At 38.1% G+C, this 11,751-nt stretch overlaps 2 pseudogenes; both read right to left on the bottom strand.

Moving 5' to 3' along the window:
* Nucleotides 1-6,624: 6,624 nt before the first annotated feature.
* On the bottom strand, nucleotides 6,625-6,870 carry LOC138827546 (short coiled-coil protein pseudogene; annotated as a pseudogene).
* A 450-nt stretch (nucleotides 6,871-7,320) lies between these two features.
* On the bottom strand, nucleotides 7,321-8,315 carry LOC138827547 (serine/threonine-protein phosphatase 2A catalytic subunit alpha isoform pseudogene; annotated as a pseudogene).
* Nucleotides 8,316-11,751: the final 3,436 nt, after the last annotated feature.

The raw sequence follows: 11,751 nt of genomic DNA, 5'->3' as shown, positions 1-11,751 counted from the left end.
GAAGCACTGGCTATTTTCTGAGGTGACCTATATTACCTAGGAGGCTTAGGAGGAGCTAGAAGGGGGTAGGAGGAGACCGTGGTGTGGATGTGTGGGCCAGGGGCTTCATCATGGCAGACTAGGATTTATGGCTGCTGTCCAAATAATAGATAGATAAGGGGTCCTGCAATTGCCTGGAACTGAAGGTCACTGTTAGGGGCTCTTGTTGCCTTATATGGTGGTAGCTGCCCCAGAGAAGTGCCATCCCAAGATAAAGGGGGTTGGAGGCTGATTATTTACTAAATGGGCCTAGTGTTGCCTAGGAAGGGAGCATGTTAAGCTGTGGAGAGGGAAAGAAGTATGCTAAGTTATAGGAAAGGAGCTCATTTCACTAAAAGAAATCATATAAAGGGACTACCTATCTAGGATGGCTTTGAACTGTCATCCTCAGATCTCAGCCTCTTAAGTAGCTAGAGTTATAATCCAGCTCATTTTTATCAAGATTGTTTTGGTTATGGAAGGTCTTTTGTGGTGCCATTTGTATATTCTATTGTTTTTTTTTTTTACTATTTCTATGAATAGTGCCACTGGAAATTTAAAAGATTGAATTGAATCTATGCATTGCTTCCTATTGTATGGACATTTTAAGCAATTTTTGTTAAGTCCATTACATAGACTCTACTTTCATTCATTTATCTTTTCTTTGAAATACTTAATGTCATAGTTTTAAATGCACAAATCCCATCCTATTAAATACCTTTTTTTGGTGCTAGTCCTGGGTTTAACTCAAGGCTTGGCCACTGTCTCCGAGTTTTTGTCAAGGTTAGCCTTCTACCACTTAAGCCATAGCTCCACTTCCAGCTTTTATTTTGTCTAATGGAGGTAACAGTCTGACAGACATCTCTAACCAGACTAGCTTCAAACTGTGAAGCCATGACACCAAGATTCTCAAATCTCTAGTTTAAATGCTATTTTTTAAAAAATAAAACTAGCTTTGATTTAAAAGAATTCAACTTAAACTTTTCAATTGATCTACACCAAGACTTTTTAAAGTTTATTGGTGCAAACCATATCAAAATTTAAAGTTTATTTGGTGTTACTACAGATTGAGGTATTGGTGCAGCTGATTTCCATGTAACTCACTCCAAACAGAGGACAATTATGGGGTAAAAAACTCAGTAATGAAAAAGATAAAATCTTACTAAGGGACAAGAAAAAAGTCTGAATAGCCTGATAAATATACTATTAATAATCAACCCAAGCAAAAACTTGTGAAAAAATTCCACTCTGTATATTACAAAAATATGCAAGGATGACAAATATGTCTGAAAAATGCTGCACGGGAATGATGCTTTAAACCAAAAGGTATTATTATAAGCCTATTAGAAGGGCCCAAATCCAGAGCATTCACTCCACCAAATGCTGAAGACATGAACAGAAACTTACTCATTTTTGGTGGAGAATGCAATTGTACAGGTACACTGGAAGTAAGGAACATAATGGCAAGGTCATATGGTGAAAATGTTTTGTCAGAAATCATGTTCCTTACTATTTACACAGAAGAGCTAGAAACTCATGTCTAAAATGAAATTACAATGTGGGCTTTCACAACAGCTTTATCCATACTTGTCTAAACTTGGAAAGAAGATGTCTTTCAGTAACTAACTGAATGAATAAGCTGTGGCACATCCAATGTAGTAATCTGTGCTAAAATATAAATGAGTATCTAGCAATGGACATGGAGGAAATTTAAGCAATCACTTGTTAAAAGAAACTAATCAGAATAGTAGAGATGTATGCACTATTTATTAAATGTATGTACAAAGGCAAAACCATGGAGACAGTAGAAAGGTCAGTAGTTACCAGGGGCAAAGAGACAGAGTGAAGCAATAAGAAAGCAGGATAAAGAGATCAATTGATTCTATCATGATAGATTCATGCTGATGTTCATTCCATGAATGTGTATAAATTTATACCAAAAGTGAACCCTGATACAAACTGTGGGGGACACTTCAGGTGATAGTGAGGTGTCATTTGTAACAATGTACTACTCAGAGGATAGTGATAGTGTGTCAGGGTATATAGGAAATCTCTGTATCTTCTACTTAATATCTTTTTGCTGTGAAATATAAAACCTCAAAAAAACTCTATTTATGAAAACTCTATTTATGAAACAACTACTCACACAAACATTTGCATGCTTTTGTTCAAAATATGTTAATGTGAAAGAATAAGTTGAGAGCCAAAACTCATTTTTAAAGTTGGTTTATCTCCAAGCGTATGGGTGTTTTATTACTATTATTATAAATGCTCTTTAATGTAGGCTTTCTCGTTTTTTATCATGGACAGTTTCGAAGTGAAATGAAAAACAGCTTCTTGACAAGCTTACAGACTTTAAAGTTGTTCAAGTGGGTGGAAGAAATGAGTGCTGCAAAGCTTTATCGACATTGATAGAATTGCTTTATTCTAAAATGACATAAATAAGCCTCTTCAAAAGGTTCATCAAATATATCATGTAAATTTCTATGTCAGTTTTTGGAAGTTGACAACTTTTGGACCTTAGGCATAAATACATTGCCCCAGTAAAACTTAAGCCAATGCTTTTACTGGTAACTTCACAGATTTCTAAAACTGTCTTCTGAGAGTTTACCATGGTACTCCTTAAGTGTGTGTGTATGTGTATACGCATGCACATGCGTGCATGTTATTTCAAACTGTAAAAGTACTTTTTTGGTGTGGTCATGGGGCTTGAACTCTGGGCTTCAGTGCTGTCCCTCAGCTCTTCAGGTCAAGGCTAGCGCTCTACCACTTGAGCCACAGTGCCACTTCTGGTTTTCTGAGTGGTTTATTGGAGATAAGAGTCTCATGGAGGGGCTGGGGGTTTAGCCCAGTGGAAGGGCGCCCGACTGGGGCGCCCAAGGCCCTGGGTTCAGTTCTCAGCCCTAGTTTAAAAAAAAAGAGTGTCATGGACTTTTCTGCCCTGGCTTTGAACAACGATCCTCAGATCTCAGCCTCCTGAGTAGTTAGGACTACAGGCCTGAGCCACCAGCACCTAGTTTTGTAAAAGTACTTTATAATGAAAGCAGTAAGGGATCTTATATTTATTATAAGTTAGATACTTCAATATCTCACTTAATCTTACGAGGTCAGAATTGTCATCTTCTTGTTATCTTCATTTTAAACATCAGCAAATTATGGTATGGATTCACATAACATTGAACATTATGTGTCAGGCACTGTTTCAATTATTTTTTGTATATTGACATAATTGCTAATTTTAGCAACATTAGAAAGATGGTGTGTCCAATTACCCCATTTTGCAGATACCGCTTTCACTATATTTGATATCAGTATATCATGTGGAGGAGATGGGGACAAACAAATCGTTTAAGGATTCAGGTGGACCTGTTGCAACAATGAGAAGTACAAAATGTCATGTCAAAACCAGCTTTACAATTTCGGTGTGGGGGGGGAGGGGGGTATAATTGGGTGGGGGGAGGGGGGTAAAATTGGGTGGGGGGAGGGGGGAGGCAGGGAAGGGAAGTGAAGGGTAAACAAAGGAGGAGGCTGCAATGCTTGGTAAGAAATGTATGCATTATTCTGCCCATGTAATTGTAGCCCCTCTGTACAGTATGTTCTCAAATAAAATAAAATACAATTTAAAAAAAAAAAAAAAAAAAAAAAAAAAAAAAAAGAAATTGAAGAACAAACAGATCAGTGAAAGTAACAGACACTTAGGATTGGAGTCATGTGATATTTGGCTGGATTCTATGAGTGAACAAAAAGCCTGTGTAACCTAAGGAATAGCAAGTGGATATCCAGTATGGAATGGAATCAGCACAGGTGCTCTTAAATGGACAAATGAATCAAGAAAAGTTGGTATATTTAAACAATGAAACCTGTAAGTAAACACTGGATGATATCCAAGTGGCAGATTTAAGCAAATGCTCAAAGTACTCAAAATTCCTTAGAAGGCAAAGCGATAGCCCAACAAAATAAGCAACAAGAAACAGTACTTGCAAGAGGTAGTTGGGGCCAAGGAGAGAGCAGTAGACAAATGAAGAGGGGGAGAGACAAATGAAGAGGGGGAGAAATCAAGAATTCCATGTATATTCCAAACAACTAAGAAAAGGTCAGGGGGGGTGAGTGAGAATGTTGAGTACCACTGATCAAGTGAGTTGTATTCATAAATTGCTTTGTTAAATGGTAACTCATGTACAACTGGAGATAATAAAAAATGAGTTCAAGGATCAGAAAGACTTAGTTTTATTTTAGTTTATTTCTATCTACCACTTCTGTTCAGCAGATCTTTTGCTACACCTGTCTTTCTGATCCTTGAACTTTCTCAACTTTTAAGTCATTTTCTCATTTAAGTGAAACTTTGTATGTTATTGTTGTTCCCTGACTTTCAGAGTATTACGATAAAGTCAGGGAGTATTAGGGTAAAGTTAGGGAGTAACAATAAAATACAGAGTATTAGGATAAACTTTTTCACGTAAACTACAATGACACATTTGTAGCTCCACCTAGCAAGTATTTAATTCTGATTTAGGCATTTACATTAACCTCTTTTTAAGATAGAGAGTAACCTCTTAATTGTCTCTTTTCACCATAGTGCCCAGGGAAAGTTTGAAATTAACATTTGTACTGAAGTGTTCTTTGTTTCTCTCTTAAAGAGACAAAAAAGAAAATATGATATTACCATAGAAGCCTGAGTAAATAATTTAATGTAAGTTGTGAGAATTTGTATTATTATATAATAAAATGCTTAAGACCCCACCACGATGAGGTCCTAAGATGGCACTGGCTGCAATGGTTGACACAGAGAAGCCAACGTAAGAAAGATGAATTTTAGGCTCCATGTTGTGAGCAAGGAAGTTGTGGGCCTCCCTGCCAAGCTCTCTGAGGAAGATCTGCCGCTGGTGTTGGATTCGGGGGGCCTGCCCACCACTGCTTGGGTCTCCTTTACAGCAGACAACAGATGTGAAGCGTGGACAGGAAATTCACTCTTTCTGAGCTGCAAAAACTAGCTTCTGAAAAGAAAGTTGGTTACAACAGGGTACAACAAATAAACCTTGCAACCAAACCCTAGAGCTGGTATAGAATAGCATGTAGCCTATGTAAGAGAAAGCTTGGTGTTTTTCTTTTCTCTGAAACATCTTTTTCTTAAACAGCAAAAAGAAATGCAACACAATTTTAAATATTTGTAAAATTAGGTCACCAAAGGGATGCAAAATGTTTGCAGTATGACTATTACATCTTTATATAGTTAAAGTCATTCATCAAATCTTATACTAACACATAAAATTATCCCATGATTAAAGTAGTTCAAATCTAATAACCATAAGCTATATTAGTGGATCTCTTTTCCTAGTATAATATCTTGATATTACCTCTGATATTGATTCTTTACCAAATGAAATCTATGAACTACATTTTTAAAATTAAAATAATGACTAAAATTCTACAAACCAATTAGTTGAATTTATAGAAAGAATGAGATAAAAATACTGAGCTTACCAATTATACATATAAAAATCACTTATTCATGATTCTAATACTAGTACAATCATCAAAGAATTTGGTAACAGTTAATTGACTCGGTACAACAAATAAACCTTGCAACCAAATTCTAGAGCTGGTATAGCATAGTATGTGGCATATATAAGATCATTCAAACTTAACCCACTTTCATATATATATATATATATATATATATATATATATATATATATTCCCCATAAGTCTGTTCTGTGACAGAGACAATACAAATCTGGAGTGAAAACATTTGGAGTAAGTTGCTACTTTTATCAATTTTTTTTACCTATTTCTATTTATTCCTCCAAGATTTTCTACTTCTAATAGATACATAACCAAAATGTTTATCTTTTCAGATACCAAGTTGCTTATTTGGTGCAAAATTAAGTTGCTTTTTTGTTTTTAAACGAATCTCAATTTGATAAATTAGTTTCAAATTAAAATCCTCTTTATAGCCCAAATCTGTTTTCAAATAATTAAACAGAAACCATCAGTCCTATCTTATTACTAACACAACTGACAAACTTTAGGAAAGGTTTTGGTTAACATCAGGACTTACACATCAGGTTACTGTTAGGTGATTACTACTCAAAGTACTTTTGCAAATGTGAAACTATCTTGACTTAGGAGAAGAGAAATAGGGAGGATGAGGCAGATGGAGGAGAGGCACACAATGGTGGTCAGATACATACATAAAGCTGTGCATTCAGTACATGATTTTGGTCACATTTCACAACATGGTTATTTTCTTGTATATCTCACTAAGTAAGCATGTAGTAAATGACATTCCTAAGCCTACATATCAACGCAAATTCAATAAGACATTCATCTTCAAGTTAAAATATATGCAATTCTAATCATAAAGTCTCTACAAGATATCTGCACATTTTCTTAGACTAACATAATACACAGACTAATGGAAGTCTCCTGTTAAGTAGTTAATTTTGCCTATATTTGACATTGTTTTCATAAACAAAGGTACTGTAACTTTTAGAATCTACCCACATTTTAAAGGGGGGAGAGAGGAAGGGAGGGTGAAGGAATGGAGTGAAGGAAAGAGAGAGAGGGAGAAAGAGAAGCAGCAAATCCGTAAATGAACTCAATCCCTTACTTTCTTTTGCTTTTTGTGTCAGTTTGGAAAACACTAGAAGCAGACATGGCGTTTTCTATATATTGTCCAAGAACTTGGTTTTCTGATTTCAGCTTCAGTTTTTCTTCCTTAACTGCATCTACTCTTGCTGAGAGATCTTCAAGTGTGTGTTGAAGTTCCAACACTTGATTAATAAGTCGTGTTTTTCCCTCTAGTTCTATCTGATTTTCCACATCAACTGCATCCATGTCAGGGTTCATCATCCTCCTGGGCACTGAACTGTACCTCACACAGAAAAATCATGATGAATGGTCGTCAGAGGGAGAGGCAGGATCCGGAGATCATGCCCTGGGCCAGGACTTCAGCACCAACTGACCAAGAAAGTTATTTGTGAAAGCCAACATGGCCACAGGAGGAGGTCCTTTTGACAAAAGTATGAACAATCAGGATTTACCCAACTGGAGCAGTGAATGTGTTGACGATCGACATAACAACATGGATTGAGGTGGCCAACAGAAGAAGGCAAATAGAATTCTTTTCATCAGAAAAGAACAAGTTTGGTGTAGGCTTGTTCAAGTTCCTGACTATATTACCAAATCCAAGACATTGTGGGCAAAAATGCAAGATCTGTTAATGTTGAGCATTTACTAATCTAATAGATCAACTTAAAGAACAAGGAAAATCATATGTGAAGTTTCTCCAAAAAATCCTTGCTAGAGAAAAATGAGGATATTCAGAAAAATGAGGAGATTCAGCTCCGAGATCTGGTTCTGTAGCTGAGAATACATCACTAAACATAGATGTGCAGTCTGAGGCTTCAGATACCATGAAAGTAGTAAATGTGGCTCACCTCTATGAGGTGCTGGATCAAACTGCAAGAAAGAATATTTGAGAATGCCATTAATGTCCATGATTGCAGCTGGTTACCATAAAGATAACAATAGAGCACTGAAAATCATTACTACATTCTGGTCATGGCACCAGTTACATCCCTCCATCACCAACTGATGAGCTTTAGACACCAATGTCAGCCCTTTCACTGGTATGATTAAATGTCTCAGAAATATCTTGCTCAAAGGTGAAACCAGCTGGAGGAGATATACCCCAAACAGTACCATCATCTGGATCAGACTTCAGCAAGTCACAGACCCTCATGGGGAAATTCCTGTAGGTGATCAAGGCTCAGATGTGATCCAGGGTATCTATGGATGCTGAGAAACCACCATGCAGTTAGAAGATCTGCCCATCCACCAATGCAGTGAGAGGAAGATTGGAAAAGTTTACAGACCTTTTTGACTAACATTTCATTTCCATATTTCCTTAAACACTCATCATAGAAACCATAAACTTGTGTGCTCTCACGATTCCCTCGAAGAATGGTGATGTGTTCATGGTAATGAAATTTAAGAGCTAGAAGCAGTATGACTGTTTCAAGTGAATAATATCCTTTGTCAATATAATCTCCCATAAACAAGTAATTTGTTTCTGGTGATTTCCCACCAATTCTAAACAGTTCCATGAGATCTTGAAATTGCTCGTGCACATCTCCACAGTGTGACTAGACATGGAAGCTCTTGTACATGGGATTCTTTTTTCAGGATTTCCTTAGCCTTCTCACAGGGACTCTTGATGTGGGACTCAGCTGCTTGCATTTATTCAGCTATTCTATCCACGGGTCCAGCACCTTGGTGAGCCACTTCATGTCCATGATGCCATGCTGGAACTGGCGGCTGCTCTGCGCTGCTCCCCCACCACCGCCTGAACACCAAGATCAGTAGAAAACCCTTGTACTTTCAGGTACATTGTAAAAAGCTTTGGTCAGCACTGCAGTAGACAATCTCTCCCACCTCTTCCCCAACACACACCTGTATAGAGTCCACATTTTTCTTTGGGCTTCCTAAGGACAAGCTTGGTCTCCATCTCTACAAAAACGTTTATATTTTTTATTGTAAAGATAATGTACAGAGGTTTTGCAATTATGTAAATGAGTACATGTTCTATCAAGCATTGTTACCCCCTCCATTGTTTCCCCTACTATCCTTTCTCTCCTCCCCAAATCCTCCCTCCCCCCTCTACAACTATCCTTTCTCTCCTCCCCAAATCCTCCCTCCCCCCTCTCCACAGTTGTAACATTCCTTTTCAATATAGTGTCTTGTACATCTCATTGTTACAGTGGGTCAAATTGTATCCTTATTTCAGCATGTTGTTGGTCAAACTGTATCCTTATTTCAGCATTTTGTTATTTCCCTTCCCCTCCCTAAATTAGAAAAATATATATACAAGATCCAGGGTAGCAGAATCAAATGCAGTGAAAACAGGGAAAGAATATACAGGAAGAATATACAATGTACTATGTGATTTTTCTGTTTCTTTTATAAATACATTAAAAACTACATCGAGAAAGATAAAACCACTTGTGTCCCTATCTTGGGATTCATTTTGCTTAGCATCAGGTTATATGTTCACGTGTACGTAGCTTTTGACCTACTCTACTTGTCGTAGACATATTAGTTATTGCGGATAAGGGAAACCATGGGACATATGTTTCTTTAAATCTGGCTTACTTCACTTAATTTTTTTCCAAGTCTTTCCATTTCCAAACAAATGAAACAATGTCATTCTTTATGATGGAGGCATAGAATTCCACTGTGTACATATACCACATTTGCTTGATCCATTCATCTACTGAGGGGCATCTGGGTTGGTTCCATATCTTAGCTATGGTGAATAATGCTGCGATAAACATAGTTGGGTTGGTAGCTTTAGTATGGTCTTGTTTGTGATCATTTTGGTAAATGCCCAAAAGTGGGATTTCTCAATGTAGAGTCTTTTGAGGAACCTCTAAATTGCTTTCCAAAGTAGTTGAACAAGTTTATAATCCCACCAACAATGTAGTAGGGTTCCCTTTTGGCCACATCCCCTCCATCATCTGTTATCAGATTTCTTGATTCTAGCCATTCTAACTAGGGGGAGGTAGAATCTCAATGCTCTTTTGATTTGCATTTCTTTTATGGCTAGAGAAGTTGAACAGTTCTTCATGTGTCTATTGGCCACTCTTATTTCTTCAGAGAACTCTAAGTCTCTAGCCTACTTGTTAATCAGGATGTTGTTTGAGGATTTATTGTTGGAGGATTTAATTGTTTGAGCTCTAAGTAGTTTTTAGATAGGAGGCCCTAGTCCATTGTATGGCTAGTGAAGATCTTCTCCCAATCCATGGGCTTTCTTTTGATCTTTCTAGATATGTCCTTTGCCGTGCAGAAACTCTGCAGTTTCATGCAATACCATTTGTCCAACCTTTGATTTGTTGTGTTTTTGGGTCTTTATTAAGAAAATTTTGGCCTGTGCCAAGGAGCCCTAGATTTCTCTTATTCTTGTAATGTTTTCAGGGTGTCTGCTTTGACTTCATGCACCAGAATCAACTCCAAAATGGATCAAAGACTTCAGTGGTGTATAAAGATCTAGCCTTCTCTCTGCTCTTTTCTAGCTCTTTCTCAGCTCTTTCATTCTCTTCTTTCCCAGCTCTCATTCCCAGGCCTTTCCCAGCGATATGGAGGGCCTACATAGCCTGGTCCTAGCCAGAATGATGAATAAACCTACCCCTTACCTGAATACCAGGTGTGTGGTGCAGTTCTTATTCGGCTACCTCTTTTTAAAAAGCTGACATAAATGGTGCCATGACTCGGATAGAGGGCTTAAAGTCAGGATAGCTGGGATTACTCTATTTTTTTCCTCTTTTTTGTTTTTGTTTGTTTGTTTGTTTTTCCCTTTTTGCTCTGAGGAATACCCACAGTTCTGATGGCCTTTTGGGAACCAGTCTGTCTGCTGTGAACACAGTGCATAGATACCATTGCTGGCCTTCACAACCACGTCCACACCACCTCTCTACTCTGGTGAGTGAAACTACTCTCTATGGCTCTTTGTTGCTCAGTCTCTGTCCAGATGTGGCGCCACGCCAGACAGCTCCTATGGCTTCTAGCTGAAAGGCCGATCACCTCTGAAGCTGAGGACGCTTACCTTTGGGGGCTTGTTCATTTCTCTCTAGAGGGCTCTGGGGGAAGTTGGGACACCGCTTCTGCCTGGTCAGCTCCCTTCTCTCACCGGACTCTCCTACTTATTTAATGGGGTGCTGCGAATCACGCCTGAGCCATGAAATCCCTTTGAAATGCTTCCTGCGCTCCCGGGAGAGACAGAGAGCCTAATTTTAAGCCATTCTCAGATGTACACAGTTTTTGCTACTGCAAGGTAAATGGTCAGAAGTCTGTTTAATTTCAGGCTCTCTTTGCTCTCTATCTGCCATTCATATCCAACTTTCTATCATTTTTTTCTACAACTTTTTGGCTTGTGTCTTGAAGACTGTGAAGCAGGTTGGGTCCCGGGGACCCCCCTCTAGGTTCCCTCTCAAAGGCTAGCCAATGTTGGCTTGATCTATTTGTTCAGGGTTTCTTTGCATTTTTCAGAAATTCACCATCTTGAATTGACCATCTTGGCCATATGGTGGGTTAAGAGTTTGACCCCATCTGACCCTTAACCTTCCACCAAGCATACTAGTCCATCCAGCTATTCTAAGGTGCCTTGCTAACAAGTTGTTCTTTTCACAGGACCTGGTAACTAAGGCCCAACCATGTGATGTGCTTTGTTAGCAAAGATGTCTAAACATTGTTGTCAAAATTTTAGGATGAGTTTTGCCTTTTTTGTTTTGTGTTGTGTATTCTACTGAGTACATGGACCTAAAATACTGGGCATATCTGTGCTAAAATTCTCATCACATCTAATGAGTTTTGTCATTTCAGAATATTTTTTGGCAATTCTTGATGAAGACCAGGTAAGCTCTGCTTATTCTATTTGATCTCCTTGTTGCTTTAATTGGAAAAAATAAAGGGCTTTTGTGGCAAAGATTTCAGTTCAAAGCTAACCCTGGCTGAAAATCAAGTACCCTGTATTTGGATTCCCCCTCACAGACCACCAGAGACTACAACCAATGCAAACAGCAAAGAGTCGTTTATTGCAAGCTCAAGCTTGGTCCTCCATGCACTCGGTAACTGGTGATGCTAAGAGGCCCTGAGCATAGAATCAGCACAGTTTTTATGGTACTAAACAAACAACTTTAAGGTTAACTTTTAAAGCAAGCTAAGCTGGGCAAATAT

The sequence above is a fragment of the Dipodomys merriami genome, unplaced genomic scaffold (genome assembly GCF_024711535.1).
Source record: "Dipodomys merriami isolate MVZ:Mamm:240054 unplaced genomic scaffold, mDipMer1.0.p SCAF_1574, whole genome shotgun sequence".
Classification (NCBI taxonomy): Eukaryota; Metazoa; Chordata; class Mammalia; order Rodentia; family Heteromyidae; genus Dipodomys; species Dipodomys merriami.
Note: the sequence above shows the minus strand (reverse complement) of the source record. Positions and strands in the feature narration are given on the sequence as shown.